The sequence below is a fragment of the Anas platyrhynchos genome, chromosome 17 (genome assembly GCF_047663525.1).
Source record: "Anas platyrhynchos isolate ZD024472 breed Pekin duck chromosome 17, IASCAAS_PekinDuck_T2T, whole genome shotgun sequence".
Classification (NCBI taxonomy): domain Eukaryota; kingdom Metazoa; phylum Chordata; class Aves; order Anseriformes; family Anatidae; genus Anas; species Anas platyrhynchos.
The window spans coordinates 2,695,001-2,705,000 of record NC_092603.1 but is presented as its reverse complement, the minus strand read 5'-3'; positions in this window follow the sequence as shown (position 1 = coordinate 2,705,000).

The window sequence follows — 10,000 nt, the reverse complement described above, 5'->3', positions numbered from 1 at the left end:
CATTCTTTGTCCCCAGCCATGCGGCGAGCTGCCAGGTGGGTCCCACTGCTCGTTGTGTGTCTGAGGTTCTTAAAGACAGTAAGTAACGACATGATTCCCACAACTACGGTGGAAGAAATCCACAACAACAACAACAACAACCAGCTAAGGCAAGACATGGTTCTTGCCCACCGTCACGGTGCACCAGGAGATGTGAAGGAGGCTGGGGAGAGGGCGATCAGGGTACAGCCACTGTCCAAGTCTGGCTGCCACCTGCACACAACATGAGGGCCCTCCGGTCTGCCCCCCACAGACACTTGGAACCCAAAGGAGGGCTGGCCGCCAGCTCGCTACGTTCGCTTTGCTTCCCTTTGTTTTGCCTTGCTCCGCTTTGCTTTGCTCTTCCTGGCACAGTTTTGCTTTCCCATACCTCCTTTCCTCTGCTGTTCTTGCCCAGGCTTTGCCTCAGATTGCTTTGCTTTTTCTTTCCTGAAAATGCTTTGCTTTTCCTTGTGCTACGTTCCCTTGCTCTGCTTTGACTTGCTCGGCTTTCCCTTCCCTGGCCATGCTTTCCTTGGTTTAGCTTTGGGTTATAGACCTGGCACTGCTTTCCTTTTCCTACCCCTGCTGTGCTTTGCCTTGCCTCAAACTGCTTTGCTTTGCTTTGTTTGCTTTGTCTTCCCTGGTTATGCTTTGCTTTTCCTGGTGCTACTTTCCTTTGCTCAGCTTTGCCTTCCCTGGCCGTGCTTTGTTTTGCTTTATGGGGCCATGCTTTCCTTTTTTTACCTTTGCCTTGCTCTCTTTTGCCTCACCTGCTCCTGCTCTCACTTCTATTTTCAGGACATGCTTACCTTTGTTTTGCTTTGCTTTGCTTTATATTTCTGGCATTGCTTTGCTTTTCCTTCTCTGCTCTGCTTAGCTTCTCTTAACCCAGCTCTGATTTGCCTTACCTCGAACTTTTTCGCTTTGTTGTGGTTTATATTTCTGTTTTTTTTTTTTTTTTTTTTTTTTTTTTTTTGTTCATTATTTATTTATTTATTTATTTCCACTTCTTTCTCTTTCCTGGCACTGCTTTGCTTTTCCTGGTGCTACTTTCCTTTGCTCAGCTTTGCCTTCCCTGGCCGTGCTTTGTTTTGCTTTATGGGGCCATGCTTTCCTTTTTTTACCTTTGCCTTGCTCTCTTTTGCCTCACCTGCTCCTGCTCTCCTTTCCATTTTCAGGCCATGCTTGCCTTTGTTTTGCTTTACTTTGTATTCCTGGCACTGCTTTGCTGTTCCTTTTGCTACTTTCTTTTGTTCTGCTTTGCCTTGCCTGGCCATGCTTTCCTTTGCCTTGCTTTGTATTCCTGGCATTGCTTTGCTTTTCCTTCTCTGCTCTGCTTAGCTTCTCTTAACCCAGCTCTGATTTGCCTCACCTCCAACTTTTTCGCTTTGTTGTGTTTATTTTAAAGGTGTTTTTTTGTTTGTTTGCTTGTTTGTTCATTTTTTCTTTTTTTTTTTATTTATTTTCACTTCTTTCTCTTTCCTGGCACTGCTTTGCTTTACCTGGTGCTACTTTCCTTAGCTCTGCTTTGCCTTCCCTGGCCTTCCTTTCGTTTGCTTTATCAGGCCATGTTTTCCTTTGTTTAGCTTTGCTTTGCTCTGCTTTGCTTTGCCTTTCATCTTTTATTCGTTTTTCTTTTTTTTTAATTAATTACTTAAATAAAGAAATTATTTATTTATTTATTTCATGTTCCTTGCATGATTTGTTTTCGTTTTGGACCTATCTGATGTGTTTTTACAGGCCGTGCTTTGCTTTTCCAGGCGCTGGTGGTCACTGTTTTTCCCTATGCCTAGCAGGGCTTTTCATTTTCTTGCTCAGCTTTCATCCGCATTGCCTTCCTCTCCTGTGCTGTGCTAGGCTTCCTTTGGAGACTGTCTCACTGATTTTGCTGCCGAGTCGGTTGGTAAATTTATGAACACATAAACCATCGGAAACAGAACTTGGCCTCCCCGCAGTCCAGTGACTGTCCACTCGGAACTGGCACGTGTGGGCAGCAGGCCTGGCCAGCCGACATGGTCCATTCTTTGTCCCCAGCCATGCGGCGAGCTGCCAGGTGGGCCCCACTGCTAGTTGTGTGTCTGAGGTTCTCGACGACAGTAAGTAACTACATGATTCCCACAACTACGGTGGAAGAAATCCACAACAACAACAACAACAACAACAACAACAACAACAACAACAACAACAACAACAAAACAGATAGAGATATATAAAACGTCACGGTGGACTAGGAGCTGTGAAGGAGGCTGGGGAGAGGGCGATCAGGGTACAGCCACTGTCCAAGTCTGGCTGCCACCTGTACACAAAATGGAGGCCCTCCGGTCTCCCCCCCACAGCCACCTGGAATCCAAAGGAGGGCTGGCCGCCAGCTCGCTACGTTCGCTTTGCTTCTCTTTGTATTGCCTTGCTCTGCTTTGCTTTGCTCTTCCTGGCACAGTTTTGCTTTCCCATACCTCCTTTCCTCTGCTGTTCTTGCCCCGGCTTTGCCTCAGATTGCTTTGCTTTTTCTTTCCTGAAAATGTTTTGCTTTTCCTTGTGCTACATTCCTTTGCTCTGCTTTGACTTGCTCAGCTTTGCCTTCCCTGGCCGTGCTTTGTTTTGCTTTATGGGGCCATGCTTTCCTTTTTTTACCTTTGCCTTGCTCTCTTTTGCCTCACCTGCTCCTGCTCTCACTTCTATTTTCAGGCCATGCTTGCCTTTGTTTTGCTTTACTTTGTGTTCCTGGCACTGCTTTGCTGTTCCTTTTGCTACTTTCTTTTGTTCTGCTTTGCCTTGCCTGGCCATGCTTTGCTTTGCCTTGCTTTGTATTCCTGGCATTGCTTTGCTTTTCCTTCTCTGCTCTGCTTAGCTTCTCTTAACCCAGCTCTGATTTGCCTTACCTCCAACTTTTTCGCTTTGTTGTGGTTTTTATTGCTGTTTTTTTTGTTTTGTTTGTTTGTTTGTTTTTGTTCGTTATTTATTTATTTATTTATTTATTTTCACTTCTTTCTCTTTCCTGGTTATGCTTTGCTTTTCCTGGTGCTACTTTCCTTTGCTCAGCTTTGCCCTCCCTGGCCTTGCTTTTTTTTTTTTTTTTTTTTTTTCAATAGGGCCATGCTTTCCTTTGTTTAGCTTTGCTTTCCTCTACTTTGTTCTGCTTTGCTATGCCTTTCCTGGTCATGCTTTGCATTTTTTTTTTTTTTTTTTTATCTGATGTTCAATTCCATGCTTTCTGTTTTCCTTTTATATCTTTTTCTTGTGTTTTCTCTGGCCGTGCTTTGCTTTTCCAGGCGCTGGATGTCATTGCTTTTCCCTATGCCGCTAGGTCTTTTCCCTAGCAGGGCTTTGCTTTGTCTTGCTCAGCTTTCATCCGCATTGCTCTGCTCTCCTGTGCTGTGCTAGGCTTCCTTTGGGGACTGTCTCACTGATTTTGCTGCCGAGTCGATTGGTAAATTTATGAACGCATAAACCATCAGACACAGAACTTGGCCTCCCCGCAGTCCAGCGACTGTCCCCTCGGAACTGGAGGCTGGGTGCAGCAGGCCTGGCCAGCCGACATGCTCCATTCTGTGTCCCCAGCCATGCGGCGAGCCGTCAGGGGACCCCTAACTGCTACTCGTGTGGTGATAGTGTTCAGTGAGAATTTCAACGAGAATAAGTAACTACGTGATTCCCACAACTACGGTGGTAGAAATCCACAACAAACAACAAAAAAATGTATATAGATATAAAACCAGCTAAAGCAAGACATGGCCCTTGCCGGGTGTCACAGTGGACTAGGAGCTGTGAAGAAGGCTGAGGAGCGGGCGATCAGGGTACAGCCACTGTCCAAGTCTGGCTGCCACCTGTACACAACATGGAGCCCTCCGGTCTCCCCCCCACAGACACTTGGAACCCAAAGGAGGGCTGGCCGCCAGCTCGCTACGTTCGCTTTGCTTCTCTTTGTTTTGTCCTTGCTCCGCTTTGCTTTGCTCTTCCTGGCACAGTTTTGCTTTCCCATCCCTCCTTTCCTCTGCTGTTCTTGCCGTGGCTTTGCTTGGATTTGCGTCAGACTGCTTTGTTTTTTCTTCCCTCGTTATGGTTTATTTTTCATTGTGCTACTTTCCTTAGCTCTGCTTTGCCTTCCCCGACCTTGCTTTGTTTTGCTTTATGGGGCCATGCTTGCCTTTGTTTAGCTTCTCTCTGCTCTGCTTTGCCTTGCTATGTTTTGCCTTTTCTGGACATGCTTTGCATCTATTTTTTTTTTAATTATTATTATTATTTTTTTTTTTCTTTAAATGTTCATTGCATTCTTTTGGTTTCATTTTGGACCTATCTGATGTGTTTTTACAGGCCGTGCTTTGCTTTTCCAGACCTTGGTTGTTACTGCTTTTCTTTATGCCGCTAGGTCTTTTTCTTAGCAGGGTTTTACTCTGCCTTGCTCAGCTTTTATCCGCATTGCTCTGCTGTCCTGTGCTGTGCTAGGATTCTTTTGGAGACAGTCCCACTGGTTTTACTGGGCTAGCCGCCAGCTCGCTACGTTTGCTTTGCTTCTCTTTGTTTTGCCTTGCTCCGCTTTGCTTTGCTCTTCCTGGCACAGTTTTGCTTTCCCATCCCTCCTTTCCTCTGCTGTTCTTGCCCCTGCTTTGCCTCAGAGTGTTTTGCTCTTTCTCTCCTGGAAATACTTTGCATTTCCTTGTGCTACTTTCCTTTGCTCTGCTTTGACTTGCTCAGCTTTCCCTTCCCTGGCCATGCTTCCGGTTGCTTTATCAGGCCATGCTTTCCTTGGTTTAGCTTTGGTTTATAGACCTGGCACTGCTCGGCCTTTCCTACCCATGCTGTGTTTTGCCTTGCCTCAAACTGCTTTGCTTTCATTTGTTTGCTTTGTCTTTCCTGCTTACGCTTTGCTTTCCCTTTTGCTACTTTCCTTAGCTCTGCTTTGCCTTCCCTGGCCTTGCTTTCGTTTGCTTTATCAGGCCATGTTTTTCTTTGTTTAGCTTTGCTTTGCTCTGCTTTGCTTTGCCTTTCATCTTTTATTCGTTTTCCTTTTTTTTTAATTAATTAATTAATTTATTTATTAATTTATTTATTAATTAATTTATTTATTTCATGTTCCTTGCATGATTTGTTTTCATGTTGGACCTATCTGATGTGTTTTTACAGGCCGTGCTTTGCTTTTCCAGGCGCTGGTGGTCACTGCTTTTCCCTATGCCTAGCAGGGCTTTTCCTTGTCTTGCTCAGCTTTCATCCGCATTGCCTTCCTCTCCTGTGCTGTGCTAGGCTTCCTTTGGAGACTGTCTCACTGATTTTGCTGCCGAGTCGATTGGTAAATTTATGAACGCATAAACCATCGGAAACAGAACTTGGCCTCCCCGCAGTCCAGCGACTGTCCACTCGGAACTGGCACGTGTGGGCAGCAGGCCTGGCCAGCCGACATGGTCCATTCTTTGTCCCCAGCCATGCGGCGAGCTGCCAGGTGGGCCCCACTGCTCGTTGTGTGTCTGAGGTTCTCAACGACAGTAAGTAACTACATGATTCCCACAACTACGGTGGAAGAAATCCTCAACAACAACAAACAACAACAACAACAAGAACAACAAGAACAACAACAACAACAACAACAACAACAACAAAATACATAGAAATATATAAAACTAGCTAAGGCAAGACATGGTTCTTGCCCACCGTCACGGTGGACCAGGAGATGTGAAGGAGGCTGGGGAGAGGGCGATCAGGGTACAGCCACTGTCCAAGTCTGGCTGCCACCTGTACACAACATGAGGGCCCTCCGGTCTCCCCCCCACAGACACTTGGAACCCAAAGGAGGGCTGGCCGCCAGCTCGCTACGTTCGCTTTGCTTCTCTTTGTTCTGCCTTGCTCCGCTTTGCTTTGCTCTTCCTGGCACAGTTTTGCTTTTCCATACCTCCTTTTCTCTGCTGTTCTTACCTCAGATTGCTTTGCTTTTTCTCTCCTGGAAATGCTGTGTTTTTCCTTGTGCTACTTTGCTTTGCTTTGCTTTGCTTTGCTTTGCTTTGCTTTGCTTTTTCTTTCCTGGGCCTGCTACGTTTTTACTTGTGCGGTCATGCTTTATTTTTTATTTCTTTGCTTCGTGTTCCTGTCAGTGCTTTGCTTTACCTTCTCTGCTCTTCTGTACCTTTCTTAGCCTTGCTGTGCTTTGCTTTGACTCAAACTGCTTTCTTTCCTTGGCTTTCCCTTTCCTGGCACCGCTTTGTTTTTCCCCGTGCTCCTTTCCTTAGCTTTGCCGTCTTTATGAATGCATAAACAAGTTCATGAAACTTGTTTATGAACACATAGAAAAGTTAGCCGGCCTGCAGCCCGACAGCTGTCCCCTCGGAGCTGGCGGGCAGGGACAGGGATCTGGCTACCGGGCCAGGTCTATTTTGTTGCCCACCGTTGTCCGGAGAGCCACCAGGTGGGCTCTGTTGCTATTCGTCTGGGGAGGGGTGTGGGTTGAGAACAACAATAAATAACTACTCGATTCCTAAAACTAAAGGGGGAAACAGATGGAGAAAATACTATTATTATTACTACTACTACTACTATTTTTATTACGTTTTAATGATACTTATTTCTATTACTATTTAATACTTTTATTTCTAATAGCTTTTTAGTAGTATATAATAATAATAATAATAATAATAATGACAATAACAATTTATATAATGATAAGCAGCTAAAGCAAACCAGCCAGGCAGCCAGCCAAACTGAGTGGCACAGGTGGGGAGCCGTTCACGGCCGAGCAGGAGCCTCTGATGTCAGAGCGAGAGGCGGCCCGAGGCAACCGGGGGCCGCTGCCACACCCTGGCCTTCTCAAACGCCCAGCTCCCCATAACCCAGCGATTTCGACTGACGCTAAGTTAACTACGCATTTTGTTTTGGCAGCACCGTTTTGCTTTGCTTTGCTTTCCCTGGCCCTGCGTTGCTTTGCTTTGCTTTGTATTCGTGGCACTGCTTCGCTTTTCCTGGCCCTCTTTTACTTTGGTTTTTCTGTTCCTCACCATGCTTTGCTTTTTCTGGCCTCGCTTTGTTTCGTTTTGCTTGACTTTGTATTCGTGACACCGTTTTTCTTTCCCTGGACCTCCTTTGCTTTGGTTTCTCTCGCCCTTCTTTGTTTTGCTTTTGCTGGCCCTGCCTTGCTTTGTTTTGCTTTACGTTGTATTCAAGACACCGCTTTTCTTTTCCTGGACCTCTTTTGCTTTGGTTTTTCTCGCCTTTCTTTGTTTTGCTTTTGCTGGCCCTGCCTTGCTTTGTTTTGCTTTACGTTGTATTCAGGACACCGCTTTTCTTTCCCCCACCCCCCAGGAAATCCTTAGCTTAGTTTTTTTTTTTTTTTTTTTTCCTCACCCTTCTTTGTTTTGCTTTTGCTGGCCCTACCTCGCTTTGTTTTGCTTTAGTTTGTATTCGTGACACCACTTTTCTTTTCCTGGACCTCTTCTGCTTTGGTTTTTCTTGCCCTGCTTCGTTTTGCTTTTCCCGGCCCTTCTTGGCTTTGCTTTTCCTTTTGCCTTTTTCTTTTCCCTGGCAGGGCTATGCTTTGTCTCGCTCCGCTTTCCGTTGCATTGCTCAGCTCTGCTTTGCCGTGCTAGGTAGGCTTCTTTTGCAGACCGTCGCACCGATTTGGGCGATGAGTCGATCGGTGTATTGATGAAGGCATAAACCCTCAGGCGCACACCGTGGCCTCCCCGCAGCCCGACGACTGTCCCCTGGGAGCTGGAGGGTGGGGACAGGAAGCCTGGCCACCCACCCAGCACGGTCTATTCCTCATCCCCCGCTGTTCGGCGAGCCGCCAGGTGGGTCCCGCTGCTGCTGTTCGTCTGGGGATGGGGTTGGGTGAGGTTTTTTAGGACGATAAGTGACATTACACGATTCCCAATGATTTTGGTTCGTTTTGCTTTGCTTTACTTTTCCTTGCTTTACTTTTCGTTGCTCTTCCCCGCTTTGCTTTTCCTGCACCTGCTTCGACATGCTTTCCTTAGAACTGCCTATTTTTGGGGGGTTTTGGTTTGTATTCCCGGCACCGAATCCTTTTCTTTGCTCTGCTTTGCTGTTCCTACTCTGCTTTGCTTTTTTGCTCTGTTGATGTGTTTACACACTCGGGAACGCTGGGTCACCTCATTCGGCCTCCCCACAGCCCGCCAACCGTCCCTTCGCAGCTGGCAGGTGGGGGTGTGGGGGTCGGCCACCCAGCCAAGTCTATTCCAGTACCCCTGCTGACTGGGGAGCCGCCACCTGAGCTCAACTGCCATTTGCCTGAGGAGGCGGGGGGGGGAGGGGGGGGAGGAGGAGGGGGAGCTGAGGAGTGGAGGGGGGGGGGAGGTTTTGAAAGACGGTAAGGAATGACAGGATTCCTAAAGCTACAGCAGAAAACAGGCAACGGAACAAACTAATAACAAACATAAAGATAACAGCATTTATTTTCCAAAGCAGCTAAAGCAAAGCGGCCAGGCAGTCAGCCGCACTGAGTGGCACAGGTGGCGAGCCTCTCGCGGCCGAGGAAGAACCTCTGACGTCAGAGCGAGCGGCGGCCCGAAGCAGCCGGGGTCCGCTCTCTCCCCCCGCCCCCTCCCTCCTCGTGGAGCCACCAGGTCTACTTCTCCCTCCTCCTCCCCGCTGTCTCCCCCCCCCCCACCCCCCCCCCTTCCCCCTCCCTCCTCGTGGAGCCACCAGGTCTACTTCTCCCTCCTCCTCCCCGCTGTCTCCCCCCGCCCCCTCCCTCCTCGTGGAGCCACCAGGTCTACTTCTCCCTCCTCCTCCCCGCTGTCTCCCCCCGCCCCCTCCCTCCTCGTGGAGCCACCAGGTCTACTTCTCCCTCCTCCTCCCCGCTCCCCCCGCCCCCTCCCTCCTCGTGGAGCCACCAGGTCTACTTCTCCCTCCTCCTCCCCGCTGTCTCCCCCCGCCCCCTCCCTCCTCGTGGAGCCACCAGGTCTACTTCTCCCTCCTCCTCCCCGCTCTCCCCCCCCCCCCCCCCGCCCCCTCCCGCCTCGTGGAGCCATCAGGTCTACCCCGCCGTCACGGCCGTCGGTCTAGCCATCACGGCCACTGCTAGAGGGCGGCCAGTGATGAGAGTAAGAAGTCTGGAAGGCAAGCTTCATTTACTTTGGCATGAAATGATAGCCCCCTGCTATCATTGTCAGGTGGACACAACAAAAGCCCCTTCTCTCTGCCCACCTGTCGTGGTTTAACCCGGCCGGCAGCTAAACACCACGCAGCCGTTCGCTCACCCTCCCCCCTCCCTCTCTGGGACGGGGGAGAGAAATGGGGAGTGAAGCCCGTGAGTTGAGATAAAGACAGTTTAATAAGACAGGAAAATAATAATAACAAAATAATAATAACAATAATAATAATAATGATACAATGGTGATAATACGAAAGTAATAGTATGTACAAACAAGTGATGCACAATGCAATTGCTCACCACCCGCTGACCGATGCCCAGCCTAACCCCGAGCAGTCCGGCCCCCTCCCCCCAGCTAGCCACCCCTATCTATTGTTTAGCATGACGTCAGATGGTATGGAATACCCCTTTGGCTAGTTTGGGTCACCTGTCCTGGGTCTGTCCCCTCCCAGCTCTTACTGCACCCCCAGCCTGCCCGTTGGCAGGACAGAGCAAAAGGCTGAGATGTCCTTGGCTTGGTATAAGCACTGCTCTGCAACAATTAAAGCATCGGGGTGTTATCAGCACTCTTCTCATCCTAAGCCAAAACACAGCATTCCACCAGCTACTAGGAAGAAAATTAATTCTGTGCTAACTGAAACCAGGACACCACCCCCTAACCTCGCACCTTTGAGTGTCCCCTTGCCCACCAGGACTTTCCGTGCATGACCAGCAAAGTGCCTGGACCCTGGCAGCCTCTCTCCCCCCGCCCCCTCCCTCCTCGTGGAGCCACCAGGTCTACTTCTCCCTCCTCCTCCCCGCTGTCCTCCCCGCCCCCTCCCTCCTCGTGGAGCCACCAGGTCTACTTCTCCCTCCTCCTCCCCGCTGTCTCCCCCCCCGCCCCCT